Source organism: Sorex fumeus, unplaced genomic scaffold, assembly GCF_029834395.1.
Source record: "Sorex fumeus unplaced genomic scaffold, SorFum_2.1 ptg000054l, whole genome shotgun sequence".
Classification (NCBI taxonomy): Eukaryota; Metazoa; Chordata; class Mammalia; order Eulipotyphla; family Soricidae; genus Sorex; species Sorex fumeus.
In genome coordinates this window covers 50,130,858-50,141,677 of record NW_026606111.1, presented here as the reverse complement: position 1 = coordinate 50,141,677, position 10,820 = coordinate 50,130,858, and the positions used below count along the sequence as shown (strand labels likewise).

The window sequence follows — 10,820 nt, the reverse complement described above, 5'->3', positions numbered from 1 at the left end:
CGTTGCCCCACTTTTTGTTGGGGTTGGATGTTTTCTTCTTGTGGAGTTCAATCAGTACTTTGTATATATATGATATCAACCCCTTCTCAGATGTGTATTTGGAGAATATCCTTCCTCATTCTGTAGACTATCTCTGTATTTTAGTCATTGTTTCTTTTGAGGTGCAGAAGCTTCTTAGTTTAAGATATTCCCACTTGCTTGGCCAGTGACGTGACATCCTTGAAGATACCATTAGCTTCAATGTCATGGAGGGTTTTGCCAACTTTGTCTTCAAAGTACCTTATGGGATCCGGTCTGATGTTTAGGTCTTTGATCCATTTTCATCTTACTTTTGTACATTGTGTTAGGCAGAGATCGAAGCCCAGTAGTTTGCATGTAGTCATCCAGTTTTGCCAGCACCATTTGTTGAAAAGACTTTCCTTACTCCACTTCGCATTTCTTGCCCCTTTTTCAAAGATTAGATGGTCATATGTTTGAGGGGAGATGTCAGTATATTCAACCCCGTTCCATAGCTCTGCAGCTCTACCTTTGTTCCAGTATCATGCTGTTTTAATTATTACTACTTTTAGTAAAGTTTGCGGTTCGGGAGGTTAATTCCTCCCATTTTCTTTTAACCAAGAATTGCTTTAGCTCTTCGTGGGGGGCTTATTGTTCCATATAAATTTCAGCAGAGTTTGCTCCAATTCTTTGAAGAATGTCATGCATAACCTAATAGGGATCGCATTGAATTTGTACAGTGCTTTTGGATGTATTGCCATTTTGACAATATAAATTCTCCAGATCCATGAACAGGGGATATTTTTCCATTTCCTCGCTTCCTCTTTTATTTCAAGAAGCAGCGTTTTGTAGTTTTCTTTGTACAGTTCCTCTACTTCATTAGTTAAACTAATTCCTATGTAGTTGATTTTCTGGCACACAATTGTGAATGTGATTGTTTTCATCTTGTCATTTTCTTCTCTCTCAGTATTTGTGTATAGTAAAGCCATGGACTTTTAGGTATTTATTTTATACCTGTAACTTTACTCTCGAGTCTATCATTTCTAGGAGTTTCTTGGTAGAGTTTTTAGGGTTCTTTAAGTATAGTATCATATCATTTGCGAATAGTGAGAGCTTGATTTCTTCCTTTCCCATTTGGATGGCCTTAATCTCTTTTGCTTGCCTAATTGCTATTGCTAGTATTTCCAGTACTATGTTCAACAGCAGTTGAGAGAGTCGGAATCCTTATCTCGATGCTGATCTTAGGGTGAACGCTCTCAGATTTTCCCCATTGAGGATGATGCTTGCTGTATGCTTGTGGTAGCTGGCTTTAACTATATTGGGGTAAGTCCCCTCTATCCCCAATTTGGCGAGGGTTTTCATCATAAACGGATGCTGGATCTTCTCAATTGCTTTCTCTACATCTATTGATATGATCATATGATTTTTATCTTTTGTTGATATGATGGATTATGTTGATTGATTTCCGAATGTTAAACCATCCTTGCATCCCCGGGATGAATCCCACTTGGTCATGGTGTATGATCTTTTTGATGAGCTGTTGAGTTCTCTTTGCTAGTATTTTGTTCAGAATCTTCTCCTCCGTGTTCATCAGTGATATCGGCCTGTAGTTTTCTTCTCTCGTGGTGTTTTTGTTTCCATTTGGTATTAGAGAGATATGGGATTCATAGAAACTGTTTGGGAGAGTTTCTGTTTTTTCAATTTCCTGGAAAAGTTTGAGAAGGACGGGCAGTAGATCCTCTTTAAATGTTTGGAAAAATTCGGTAGTGAATCCATCTGGACCTGGGCTTTTGTTTTTGGGAAGAATTTTGATTACTGTTTCAATTTCATTTTTATGACTAGGTCTATTCAGGTATTTTATATCCTCTTGACTCATTTTTGGGAGATTATAGGAATCCAGGAATTTATCCATTTCTTCTAACTTCTCTTTTTTCTTGGCATACAGACTTTCAAAGTAGTCTCTGATGATCTTTTGAATTTCTTTGGTTTCCATTGTGATATCTCCATTTTTATTTCTGATTCGGTTTATTAGTTTTCTCTGTCTCAGTTTCTTTGTGAGTGTTGCTAGTGGTTTATCTATCTTGTTTATTTTCTCAAAGAACCAGCCCTTGGTTTCATTGATCTTTCGGATTGTTTCTTAGGTTTCCATGTCGTTGATTTCTGCTCTAAGTTTTATGATCTCTTTCCTTCTGCCCGATGTAGGCTCCTTTTCTTGATCCTTTTATAAGAACTTGAGCTGTGAAATAAGTTGCTTAAGTGCATCTTTTCTTCCATCCGTAGATATGCTTGCAGAGCTATGAATTTTCCCCTTAATAGGGGTTTAGCTGCATCCCATAAGCTCTGGTAGTTCGTGTCTTCGTTCTCATTTGTTTCCAGGTATCATTTGATTTCTTCCTTGACGTCCTTCCTGACCCACACATTGTTCAGCAGTGACTTGTTTAGTTTCCAGGTGTTCGATTTGGTTGTCCGTGTCTGTGTGTGATTCACATCTATCCTCAGTGCATCATGGTCTGAAAAGATTGTTGATACTCTTTCTATCTTCCTGATTCTATTGAGGTATGTTTTGTGGCCTAGCACATAGTCGATTTTGGAAAATGTTCCAGGAGCACTGGAGAAGAAAGTGTATTCTTTCTTTGGGGCGTGTAAAGCCCTGTATAGGTCTATAAGTCCTTTCTCTTCTATTTCTTCATTCAAAGCCAATGTTTCCTTGCTGAGTTTTGTTCTTCTTGATCTATCCAGAGGTGATAAGGTGATGTTGAAGTCTCCATCTACTATTGTGTTGCTAGCACTGTCCTCTTTAAAATCTGTTAGCAGTTGTTTTAAGTATCTAGCTGCTCCTTCATTGGGTACTTATACATTTAAGAGTATGATTTCTTCCTGTTGTATGTATCAGTTGATGAAGAGAAAGTGGCCTTCGCTGTCCCTTCTAATCTTTTTCAGTCTGACATTAATGTTGTCGGATACTAGTGTGGCCATCCCAGCTTTTGTGAAGGAGCTGTTTGCTTGCAGGATTGTTTTCCATCCTTTCACTTTGAGTCTGTGTTTGCTCTGATTGTTCAGATGAGTTTCTTGTAGAACGCAGAATGCTGGTTTCAGTTTCTGGATCCATTTTGCCACTCTGTGTCTCTTAGTAGGTGCATTTAGACATTGACATTAAGGGAGAGTATTGTCATAGGGTTTTGTGCCATCTTCCTGTAGGAGTTGTTTGTGTTTACACGTGTTTTTCTTCTTTTCTTACAGGAGCCCCTTTAGTTCTTCTTTTAGATTTGGTTTTGAGTGTATGAAGTTGCTGAGTTTGTGTTTATCTAAAAAGTGGTGTATCGTTCCATCGAATTTGAGTGAGAGTTTTGCTGGATAGAGTATTCTCGGTGAGGCGTTCATTTCTTTGAATATTTTTCACTATATACAACCATTGCCTTCGGTTTTGAGGGTTTCCACTGATAGGTCTGCTGTGAATCTAAGGGGTTCTCCTTTGTATGTAATTTCCTTCTTTGACCTTGCTGCTTGTAATATTGTGTCTCTGTCCACAGCATCCATCGTTCTGACTATGATATGCTTGGAGTGTTTTTTCTGGGGTCTCCTTAAGCTGGTACCCTTCTGGCTCCTTGGATCTGGATGTCGGCTTTCCTTAACTCTGGGAACTTTTCAGCAATGGTTTCTTTTACTCTAGCTTTTTCATTGGGGTTGTTTCCCTGTCCTTTTGGTACTCCAATGATTCTAATGTTGTTCCTCTTGGCGTCATTCCCTTGGTCTCTGATTCTCCTTAGAGCCATTTTGAGGTCTTTTGCTATTGCTTGTTCTTCCCAGTGGGATTTCTGTTGCTCACCTTCAATCTCGCTGATCCTAACTTCAGCTGCACTTATCCTATTGCTATGGGCACTTACTAACTTTTTAATTTCATCCACTGAATCCTTTATTTGTGAATCTTCTTTTTGTAGCTTTTTAAAATTCTGTTCTCTTTTCTTCCTGTATTTTCTTGGCTCTCTTTTCTATTGTTTTTTTTCATTTCTTCTTTTAGTCTTTGGATATCTCTTCCATTTACTCTTTGAGTAGGTCCTTGAACACCTTCTGCATTTTATCCTGGAATTCTTTATCAAAGAGAGTGCAATTGTGGAAAACCTCGGTTGGGGATTCGGGATTCTTTTCTTCATATTCTCCTTGTGGTGGAGATTTGCGCTTTGGAGGAGGTACTTTTTAGTTTTGAGCTTGTACAGCACATTTCATACAGGTCTTTTGTTATAAATGGAGTAGGCGAGTGGGATGTTGTTGTATTCTAGTAGAGGTGGTCAGAAATTTTTAGTCGGTATTAGGCGACAAAGTGAGAGATGAAAGTCCTGAGAGCCCAGATTGGGAAATATAACTGGGGCTGGACACCCAGGAGAAGGCCACGCCCACTTCTGGGAGGAAACGCTCCCTATATGGTGGTCACGCCCCTGGCCCATCCCAGGGTCACTCCCACCCAGGATCCTGGAATGTAGGAGGAGCAATGAAAAATCCCATGGAGCTGCCTCAGGTGTCCCCTGCAGGAGGGTGTCCAGTTCTGCAGGAAAAGGTGAGGGGCTGGGGGTGAGGAGTGGAGGAGTGTTGAACCTGGCTTGTGCTCCCTCTACCCACCTGGAGGGGAGGGCTGATTAGGTGATGGATAGTCCAAAGGAGCTGCTGCAGGTGTTGTCCGCAGGTGTACCCCTGTGGAGGGTGTCGAGTTCAGCGGGAAAAGGCACGGGGCTCTTGTTTTATTTTTACTTTATGTTCCAATCTTAATGGTATCACCAGCTACTCAGTCAACCTAGCTAAACCCTAAAGTCTCTTCCACTTTCTCCTGCACAAGTCTCTGCTTTCTGACAAAAGGGAGGACCTCAGAATGATGACATAAATCTAATACCCAGGGCTGCAAGAGATAGTGTAGTGCTTATGGAACTTGTCTCACATGCACTCAATTTGACTCCCAGCACCACCTGATTGCCAGAGTATCAAAGGCTGTATAGCCTCAGAGGACCCCAAGCACCATGGCCACGTTTTCTGAAAATTGTCTGTGGGGCCCCCACACCTCCTGAGCATTGCTTTAGAGACTCTCCCAGCAACCAAAAAATATGTAGTGCCCCAGAAACATGTACTTGTCTTAATTAGGGAGCCTCACTTGAGGTGAGGTTCACAAGGAAATATTGCATGAAAACATAAATCAAAGAGCAGGGGAGACAGTGTAAATCATGTGAGTACAGATCATATATTTGGTGAAATGTGTTAAGATTCAGATGCCCTAGTCTTCGCACCAGGGATATTCCTTCAAAAATGCCCCAATATACTGGAAAGGTTCTAGAACATTAGATGACTGAAACTCAATTATGAGCAACTTTGTAACTTTGTATCTCTTGGTAATTCTAATCGTTAAAGTAAATTTTAAATACACCCATCAAAGTTACCTTTTTACCACTAAATGGGAAAGATACTTTCTAATACTTATCCTCACCAAAATCTCAACAGAGTGTGACACTTGCCAGTAAATGTCCTCCCTTGCATTTTTCTCATGATACTTATTAGTACTTCACTCTTCTGTTTCTTCCCTTTACTCATGCCAAATCTTCCCATCTCCCTTGCAAGCTCCTGAAACATTATCCATTCAACATTGATGCACTTTGCCACTGCTCCTCTTGACGTCTTGTCCATGAACTGATTCTAAAACATAACATAGCTGAAATTACAGTATTCATGCCAAAGACAGTCATTGATATATCTTTGGGTTTAGCTTTCTACAAGCTATTGGCACACAGGTGAGTAACATTTTTTTTTCCTACAGAGAACACAAAAATAGATATGCTGGGTTTTAAAGTTTCATCAGTATTCTGAGGTACAAATGAAGGATATATATTTTTAATGTTTTATTGAATATCTGTGAGATAGACCATTGCAAATCTATTCATAATTTGCTTCCAGTCATACAACGATCCAACATCAGTCCCTCCTCTAGTGTACATTTCCCAAAACCAATATTCCTGGTTCCCTAAAACCATCCCCCAACACCCTACCCCAACCCCCAGTGTGTCTCTATAGCAGGCTTTTTAATTCTTTCTCTCTGTCTCCTTTTTATTTTGTGCATTAAGGGTCTCGTACAGGTACTAAGAGGTCATCATGTTTGTTCAAGGAATTTAGCATTTTTATCAGGAAGGTAAGCCTGGAGTAGCTTTGAGGTATGGAAATGACTGCTGAGGCTTCCGTAAGTACAGGGCAGTGGGGGTGGGATGCCCATCCTGCCCAGAGAAAGCCTGGAGATTTCAGTGACAAAACCCGCATATCCGAATTTTCAGCTGTTATATTTCAGTGAGAGCCATCCTTAGACGATGGAAACCAGAGGAGAGCATGGTGGCGATTTTGGATTGTGGGAGCTAGTGGCTGCACTGGGTTCTGGTTGGGTGGGCACCAAACTAACCTGCCTCCCTCTGATTTACCCTAGTGTCTTCAGCCTTTTGCAGGTCCAAGGTTAACTGTGGCTGTTGATATCTTCCAGATATGTCTATGGGTCTCTGAAACAAGACCAATCCATTAGCTTGTATAGCTGAGCCTGGGGTGGTTTGTTAACATGGCTCCCACATATCTTTCGGGAATTTAATTTCTCGGGAAACGTAGTCCTGAGTTGTTGGGAGCCAGCCAGAGGCACAGTGGCCATTTGAGGTTATCGGGAAGCATGAAGACACCATCAGACTGTTGATGCACTCACCTGAGGGTACAGGTTGACTTCCTGCAGGCACTGCACAACCAGACTACAAACATTCATTGAATGAATTAACGAATAATCAACATTTTCAAAATGTGTCTCTTTATTGCATTTTAGAAGGGTAACTTCTAACAGGAAAATAATCTTCATGGTATAATCAAGACCTACAATTTATTCTTAATATATTTAATAAAAGCTACACATTTTGAAATTTATACAAAGAAATTCTTTTAAATTATCTGTCTTTATAATTTACTTGTAAATTACTAAGATATCACTGTTTCTTCCACCGTTCTTAGCATAGAAATTTACAGACAGAATGTGCTAAGTAAAAATTCATTTTGGCACTTCTCTTCAATGTAGTACTGGAAGTACTTGGAAGAGAAAATAGATAAGAAAAAAATATTAAGGGTTTTTCATGTATGAAATTTAGAAATAATCTCTCACTATTCACAGAAGATATCATACTATATTCAGGGAATACTAAAATCTCTATGAAAATCTCCCAGAGACAATAGACATTTATAGTAAAATTGCAGGCTATAAACTCAATACCCAAAAGTCTATGGCTTTTTTATATGCAAGTAATGAGAGAGAAGAAAATGACATGAAAAAGCAATCCCATTCACAATCGTGCCGCAGAAAATCAAGAACCTTGGAATCAGCTTAACTAAAGAGGTAAAGGACCTATACATCAGGAAATTAAAAAAGACAGGAGGAAATGGAAACATATATACTGCATATGGAATGGGAGATTTAACATTGTCAAAATGGCAATTCTTCACGAAGCATTGTAAAAATTCAACTTGATCCTTATAAAGATACCCATGACATTCTTCAAAGAAATTGATCAAGCACTCCTGAAATTCACATGGAACAACAAACGCACACGAATAGCTAAAGCAATTCTTGGGGAAAAGACAATGGAGGCATCACCTTCCCCAACCTCAAATTCTACTACAAACGATAATAATGAGAACAGCATGGTACTGGAACAAAGGCAGAGCTGCAGACCAATGGAAAAGGATTGAATATACTGACACACACCCTCAAATATATAATCATCTAATCTTTGATAAGGGAGCAAGAAATGTGAAGTGGATCAAGAGAGTCCTTCTGAACAAACGGTGCAGAAAAAACTTGACAGATACATGCAAAAAAAAAAATGGCTCAGACCTCTACCTAACACCATACACAAAAGTCAGATAAAAATGTTTCAAAGGCCTCAACATCAGACCAGAATCCCTCAGGCTCATTGATGACAAGGTCGGCAAATCCCTCCACAACATTGAAGCTAAAGGTATCTTCAAATATAACACGCCACTTGCCAAGCAACTGGAAACAGAGATAAACAAAGGGAACTATCTTAAATTAAGCAGCTTCTGTACCTCAAAAGAAACAGTGACCAGAAACAAAGACTCCGTCATGCGGGCAAAATACTCACAGAAGCCTACCAGGTTCTCTGAGAGTGAGAACTGGACTATCAGAGTTGCTGTCTTCTAAATAAGATCCATTCTCTGGATGTTGGCCATTGATGGCATTACATGGATCCAGGAGCAGTTCGTGGTTGTAGCACTTAATTATTAGAAGATGGGGGATTTGGAAGGAGGGGGCACAGTCTTGATCTGAGCAGCCATGGAGTTCTCATCCCCCGGTCCCGCACATCTGGGTTCCTCTTCCAGATCCTTCATGCAAGAGGCTCCTTCAAGCTTGGGAAGGGTGGTCTTAAGCGTAGCTATGGCTGGTTGCAGAGGTCTTCAGCTGCCGGGGCTCTAATCAGGGCGGTGAGGGAAACTCACCCCCGGCACCTCCAAGGGGCCTCGGTGACGAAAGCCAGGTGCGAGGTCAGGACACTGTCGTTTTAGACATATTTGGAATTAATTTTAGATTGAAAAGTACACATCATTCAATATACTTATGTGCTTAGCAATAAATTACTACACACTTGTTCAATCACCTCAGAGACCCCACTCTGCTCAGAGAACTAGATTTTTAATTACAGGTCTGTTTGGCCCATGTGTCATGACTGACAATCACTATCAGTAGATATGAAACTCACTACACACAAAGATGCACACAGGTTACTTTGAGTCATCTATGTTGTTAATATGAGTTGGCCATTAAACTTCACTGAGACCCTTTGTTCTGTCCTTTATAGGAGTCTCATGAGTCTCACCTTCCGTTCAAGTTGAACTTGTAATAAGGTGGAATGAAATCATCAATATGATCCTCACCTCATCCTTCAGGAGAAAAATCCTACATACATTCAAGGTGGTCAAAGTGCAGACAACACCATTCACCTTTTCCTGGAGGTGTACACAGGACTGAGGTGAGAACAGCAAAAGGCTCTATTTTAATGTCCTTAATGAAGGATTCAGGGAACAACATTAAACAAACTCATATACCATCTTCCAAAAGAATTATTTTGTAAAACTGATGCCTAGGGTATGGTAAACGATAATATAGTAAAAACCATATTTTTATTTCTGGGACATTAAAATTCTAAATCTATTTATTATTCATGCTGCTTTGAAATACATTCCTTGATTAGGAATCATTGTCTGCCATAGGAGTGAGGAAGGACAACACTCAAAGTAATAAGAAGCGAAAAATATGGAAAAATTTACTCCTACTAGGTTTGGTAACACATATACTAAAATTGAAATGATACAATGATGAGCATGGTCCTTGCACAGAGATAACATGCAAACTTGTAAAGCATTCCATATTTTTGTTGCAAGAAGAATTAACAAGTATACTTTAAGCTAAGACAATCCCCACAAGTACAAAAATTATACATAAAGAGAGCACAAATCCCCAAAACAACAATCTCTCTCAATGTCAATGGATGAAATGTGCCAATTCAGAGGCACAGAATAGGAAGATGAATTAGAAAATTGAACCCAACATTCTGCTGCCTGCAAGAAACATGTCTGAACAATCAAAGCACCCATGGACTAAAAGTAAAAGGCTGGGAAACAAGTTTTCAAGAAAATATCACCTCCGCAAAGCTGGAGTGGCCATACTAGTATCAGACCACATGGACTTCAAGCTAAAGGTTATCAGAGACAGTGAATGTCATTTCTTAATGATCATGGGATATGTACATCAGAAAAAACTCACCCTCCTCAATGTATATGATCCTAATGACAGACCAGCAAAATACTTTAAAACAACTTCTAATAGACTTATAGAAAAACATTGATAGTAACACAATACTAGTAGGAGATTTCAACACTTCTTTGTCACTTCTCGATAGATCAAACAGACTGAAGCTCAGCAAGGAAATATTTTCTTTAAGGGAAGTAATGAACAACCGTTGGCTTAGGGAAGAAATCAAAGAGGAAATTAAAAATTTCCATAAACAAATGAGAATGAGGACACGAGCTACCAGAACTTGTGGGACACAGCAAAAGCAGTGTTAAGAGGAAAGATTATAGCTCTGCCAGAATTCATCAGGAAGAAAGAAAGGGCCTACCTGAATAAATTAGAGCTCAAGATTTTGGAAAATAACCAAAAAAAGTAGTCCAAACTAGGCTGGAGGAAGGAAATAATAAAACTTGTACCAGACATCAATGAGCTAGAATCCCAAAATACAATCCAGAAGACCAATAAGAACAAAAACTGGTTCTTTGAGAAAATAAATAAGATCAATAAACCATGAGAAGCCTCTCAAAGAAACAAAGAGAAAGAATTCTAATAAATCGAATCAGAAATGCAAAGGGGAGTATCCTAATAGAAAGTACAGAAATCCATAGGATCATCAGAGATTATTTTGAGAATCTTTGCAGCAGGAAATGGGAGAATCTTGAATAAATTGATAAATTATTGGATTCCAATTACCTCCCAAGGCTGAACCAAGAAGATTTGGAATACTTGAACCTATCACTACCAAGGAAATTGAAATGATGGTCAAAATTATACCCCCAAACAGAATCCAGGGCCCAGATGGATTCAATAGTGAACTATTTCAAACCTTTAAAGAGGAACTGCTTCCAACATTTTTAAGATTTTCCAGGAAATTGAAGAAACATAAATACTCCCAAATAGTTTCTATGAGGCAAAGATCACCCTAATACTCAAATCGACAGAGACACCACAAAAACAGAAAATT

The 10,820-nt window shown here is 39.3% G+C and overlaps 1 pseudogene; it reads left to right on the top strand.

The window, feature by feature from the left end:
- Window positions 1-9,342: 9,342 nt before the first annotated feature.
- Window positions 9,343-9,439, top strand: LOC130033787 (uncharacterized; annotated as a pseudogene).
- Window positions 9,440-10,820: the final 1,381 nt, after the last annotated feature.